The sequence below is a fragment of the Siphateles boraxobius genome, unplaced genomic scaffold (genome assembly GCF_051911475.1).
Source record: "Siphateles boraxobius isolate OS27281-9 unplaced genomic scaffold, OSU_SipBor_1 20, whole genome shotgun sequence".
Taxonomy (NCBI): Eukaryota; Metazoa; Chordata; class Actinopteri; order Cypriniformes; family Leuciscidae; genus Siphateles; species Siphateles boraxobius.
The window spans coordinates 19,957,909-19,963,908 of NW_027508811.1; positions in this window are offsets into that span (position 1 = coordinate 19,957,909).

The window sequence follows — 6,000 nt, forward strand, 5'->3', positions numbered from 1 at the left end:
CCTAGGTCTGTCTATATAATGAAATGCAACGAGAGGCTGGCGCGTGTTTCTGTAACCCAGACTAGCCTGAAAAAAACACTTTGCAGCATGTATTTTATATGGTATTGAGAGTGTACTAGAGTAAATGGGTACGGTAAAGGGGGTGGGGCACTCTCGCGCCTTGGGCTTATCTGTATTAGATTGAACTATGAAGTAAACGGCACTCACTTTGGCTCCGTCTCTGTGTGTGTTATTATTCCTCCACAAATATTCACTAACTTTTGTTGTTGTTGTTAAAACAGCCGTTTTTTTTGTTTAAAGCTTTTTATACAAATTGGTGTGTGTGTGTGTGTGTGTGTGTGTGTGTGTGTGTGTGTGTGTGTGTGTGTGTGTGTGTGTGTGTGTGTGTGTGTGTGTGTGTGTGTGTGTGCATTGTTGCAAAGGGTGAGACTTGATTCTTTGGTCTGAAAAGAGCTAAGAGCGAATAGTTAATGAACGCTAAAAGTTAAAAAATTAACTTTTTTTAAAAACAACTATTACTAATGTAAACGTTATTTAGTGTTTTTATTTTACCACCATTTAAATCTACAACTCTGCACGTGTCTATTCTTCTGCTTGGGGGGAGTATTAGGTGGGCGGAGACTGGGTGTGGCTTAACACTCCGATCTATTCTCATTCATGTTTTTGCCATCAGTGAAAAAGGACGTCTTCACGTAACAGCGTAAGAGATATGCTTTGCCTAAAAATGAAACAAAACTTTAGCAGTATATTGTAATGTTAGAAAACTTAAGACTATTTGTTTGATGTAATTTTAACAAGTTGTTTGATATGTTTTAATGCTGACGGTTGTTTGAAATATTGTTTTAGAAAGGCATTTTACCCCTTTTCTGGATTCTTTAAAGTGAAAGACACTCTCTAACTTGTTTTACATTTTTTTCTGATGTTTTAAAATATCTGGATAATTGGCTTTTGTGTTGTAACGGTATAGGCCTACATCCTTTATGTCTTTAATGTAGCCTATGTGATTGTGAAGAAAAAGCTTTCTTCAACTGTATGTGGGGGAAAAAAACGTAAGACTATTAGCTTAATGTATTTTTTAACCGCTGTTGTTTGATATGTCTGATGATCGCTGGTGTTTGAAATATTGTTTTTAGAAAACGCATTTTACTCTTTTTTCTGTTTTCTTTACAAATTGTTTGTGAAAGACATTTTCTAATTTGTTTCACATTTTTTTCTGAAAACTTTTTAAAGGATTAATCATTTACCTATTTGTCTTTAATGTTTTAAGTAATGTATGGGAAGGAAAAAACTCTCTCTAACTTTTTTTTTTTTTATATTTCTTCTGTAACATCTTGAAATGTATGTATGCCAAGCCATATATTTTGATGGTAGGCTATACAGGGTTTTTAATGTATTTAAATGCTATGTGATTGTAAAGGGACAACTTTCTTCAAATGTATTTTAGAAAACTGTATTTGTTTGATGTAATTTTAACGCACGTTGTTTGATATGTTTTAATGCTGGTGCATGTTTGAAAACTGTTTTTTAGAAATGTATTTTAACCTTTTTTCTGGTATCTTTTACAAATCGAACGTGAAAGACATTATCTAACTTGCTTTACTTTTTTCTGAAAACATTTTAAATTATTGAACATTGACATTTTTTAAATAATGAATGTGAAGGAAAAAACTCTCTCTAACTTTGTAACTTTGTTACATTAGTGGATTTGAGGAATTTTTATGAGGGTCAACAATCAATCATTTTTGACACATGTTGCCCTTTACTCACTCTAGAGCGGTTTAATGGAAAGGTTCTTCACTATAGATTCCAACAAAGTACTTTTATTTTTAAGAGTCTAGGATAAGAAAGTGAGACACTTGTGTATTTAGTTTACCATAAAGGTAAAACATGAATGTAACCAATGACCATGTTTTGCAGATCACAGAAATGACCCATTTTGAGAGTGTGCACCATCTGGATTCTATAAACAAGGTCTGGACAAGAAGGGTCTTTTAGAAAAGCCAGTCTTTATGAGCTGTGTTTAAAGCTGCAGTAGGGAGCTTTGAGAAAATGTTGACTTAGCCTGAAAATTTGAACAAGCACAACTTACAGGTCCAACCCACTTCTGTCCTACAAAGGCTAAGAGCAGTATATTCAATTTTTCAAAAAAAATTTTTTGCACAAATAAAAAGTGCAGGATCTGCTCTACAATCTGTTAAAATTTCATATGGCTACCTAATAAATTTCTTATATAAATTTACATTTTTAGTTGCAGTATTGTATAGAAAAGTAGAGTGAAACCAAGGCAGAATGCAGTATCTGCCCGTACTGCAGTCTGCCTTGCAGTCTGCCTTGGTTTCACTATGATACTGCAGTTTGCCTTTGTGTGGCATGAGTCAGGTTTTATAGCATACTGTATATGTATATAGCTCATATTTCATTTATTGATATATTGATTCCCTGAATGATTAAACTTAAACTGTTTGTAATTACATGTGAAGACCTATCCCAAATTGAAATAAAAGCAATACGTTAATGATTGCCATAAAAAAACAGCACTTTTGTGATACAATTAAAATATATGAATCTAATAACGCGTGTTTTTTGTTTGTTTTTTGAAAAATATGATTATAATGCCAAAGGGGATGGAAAGTCGCAGCTTAACAGAAAGAATGAAGATAGAGAAAACGGTCTATAAAAATAAAAAATAAAACGGGGGTTTACATAATATGCCACATAATTTTAATAGTTTGGTTATAATTAACATATACTGTACTTTTGACAACTATAAGCAGTTGCTGCAGCTGTGTGCAAAGGTTTGGGTGATTATGATTTATGATATAAACAAGTGATTATGATCACTTGCTACACTTACTGCTATATGTTATTGTATGGCCATGTAAGCATACGCAGTAATGCAAAGGCAAAGCGTAGTATAGCCTCTAAAACTACCAAATTTTGCCTGACTGTCAAAAAACGAAATGTTTAATATTCACCTTCCTTTGATCTATTTAATTGTACCATTTGTTGTTAAATTTAATTGGATGCTTATATTTGGTGTAAGAAAAACACAAAAAGCTGTTTTTCTCAGTTTGGCGTTTTTGCTGATACTGCTCTTAGCCTTTGTAGGGCAGCCTTGCTCTCTGCTGCGCTACAGCCCTCCCTCCACAGCTCCTCCCCCACAGCGGAGCCTGCCGTGAACGCTAGTTCGCAGGCTAGTAAGCAGGACCACCAATTAGAGGTGGGCGATACTGCAAAATTTGGTATCGATCCGATACCAAGTAAATACAGGGCCAGTATCGCCGATATCGATACCGATACCAATACTTTTTAATTTTAAAAGCATGCACTTTAACTTACATGCACTTTCCTGTGCTAGAGCAGCGTGTCATGATTTATGAGGTGAATGCATCATTAATATGCTAAATCTGAATACGTTTTCATGACCACTAAATATTTTGTGATTTGTGCTCTCAACTCGCCTGTAATTAGTCAGTGACTTTTACCAAACTACCCTAATTATAGTAAATGCACTATTGTACACTAGCCATTTATTTGATCAAAAATACAGTAAAAACGGTAATATTATTACAATTTAACATGGGCTATTCTGTCATTTATTCCTGTGATTGTTGTGGCAGATTTAAGGGCTCTGGTTCTGGTCTGCAGATTTCAGAGTTCTCTAATTCAGGTTTCAGAGAAAATCTTTCAGAGTCGAAGTTCCAGGTCACAGAAAAAGTAACTTTATTGAGCAATTCAACAAAGTGAGATGCCAGCTGGCCATCTGATTTTACAGTGGTCGACATTCAGGTCTTATACCTTTTTCTTATCGTTGGTACCCAATGAGCATCTGTATTATTATCCTTTTACACAATGGGCATCTGTATTAGTCTCCTATTACACAATGGGCATCTGTATTATTATCTGTTTTCTTCCTCGTAATCTCGCCACCATTAAAAACATCTCCCCCTAGACCTTCTCCTATTGGTGGAACATCTTACATATGTTTCTCTTCCAGTGCTTCCTAACACCTGCATCTCTACTACAAGTTTTTTGGATACTTTTCCATTCTCTTATCCCTGTCCTCATATGCCCTGTCCTTACATGCCGTGTGACCTAGTTTTTCTGCTTGGCATTACAGCACTTAGACTTGTACATGAGACAGAAGAGATTCCCCAACATGATCAAAGCTGAATTTTCAGCATCATTACTCCAGTCTTCATGATCCTTCATGATGAGAATTAATTTTAATATGCTGATTTGCTGCTCAAGAAACATTTCTTATTATTATCAATGTTGAAAACAGTTTAATGTTTTTGTGGAAACCAAATCATTTTGCATAAAATGTATCATGATGAACAAAGTTGAAAGAACAGTATTTATATTAAATTTTTTTTTTTTTTAACAGTGTAAAACCCTTGACTGTCACTTTGGATCAATTTAATGCATCGATCCTTGTTGAATAAAAATATTAATTTCATTAAACAAATCATACTGACGTCAACATTTTGAACCGTTATGTAAACTTTTAATTTGTTTATTGCGAAATAACTCCCGATTGTTTCTCTGTCATCTAAGCAAGGCTTCGTTTCCCAAACGCACTGAGACAGAAGCACCAGCAGCAAACGCTCTCTGTGATTGATTGGTTTCATCTTGTATCCAGATGACTAGGAGAAATAGTTCTACCCTACACAATTATTCGCTTATTTTTAAACTTAGAAGCTTTTTTTTAGAACGCTGAATTGCGTTCTAAATTAATCAAAATTACTGGTAAAAAAACACATTTGGATCGATATTTTTATGTGAGGATCGATCTTTTTCGATACCATGTCAGTATCGAAAGTATCCGCCCACCTCTACCACCAATGACGGCGGATTATAAACAGTTATGGAACATTCACTAATAGGGACGAAACATCAACAATATGCTTTAGATTGACTATGGCCTGCCCATACTTTGACTACAAACTTGGTCCTCAAATCATTATGTATTTTGCAATACATGTAAATTTATAACGTTGCACTCTTTCTATAAGTTATAAATAGTAAGATAACGTTAAAGGATTAGTTCACTTTTTAAAAAACTTTTGCTGATAATTTACTCACCCCCATGTCATCCAAGATGTCCATGTCTTTCTTTCTTCAGTCGAAAAGAAATTAAGGTTTTTGATGAAAACATTCCAGGCTTTTTCTCCATACAATGGACTTCAATAGGACACAAACGTTTCAAGGACCAAATGACAGTTTTCAGTGCAGCTTCAAAGGGCTTTAAACGATACCAGACGATGAATAAGGGTCTTATCTAGCGAAACGATAGGTCATTTCAAAAATAAATTAAAAACTTTAAGTTTTATAAGCACAAATGCTCGCCTTGCTCTGTTCTGTGATGCACGTTCGTGATCCTGTTCGAACTCGTTCATCAAAATGAACAAATCTTTTTTCGAGTCATTTCATTCGTTGAATGAACGAAATGACTCGAAAAAAGATTTGTTCATTTGGATGAACGAGTTTAAACAGAAGAGTCACGAACGACGGTACGCGCTCGCGCTGTGCAAGAGAGGGGTGATCAGCGCGTACACGAGCGTGATTGACACTGCTAAGACATTCCTCCTGGCTCTGATTGGTTGTTTCTGACCGGGAGCGGTGTATTTCTGCAAATGGCAATAGGACCACAGGGAGGAGCCAGAGGAGCTTGATTTTTTTCACAGATTATCTGTCTCATATTCTACTGTCAGGACATAATGACAGTTTTAACAAATATTTGTTTACAAAAGTTACCTACTGGAGCTTTAAAATAGCATTTAGGGAGTGAGTTGTTTGTGATGCTCATATAAGCCAAGTATTTACAAATATATATTTTACTGGTATTACACTGTCATATTTATTGAGAGTATCTTTTCTTTCAGACCTTTAGCATTTATGAGGATGCAGACTACAGAGAAAGGACTAACAACACTGATCTGTTGTGAGTGCTTTAAATTGCATATCATTGAAAGATTGTTGTACAGACAAATTCAACTG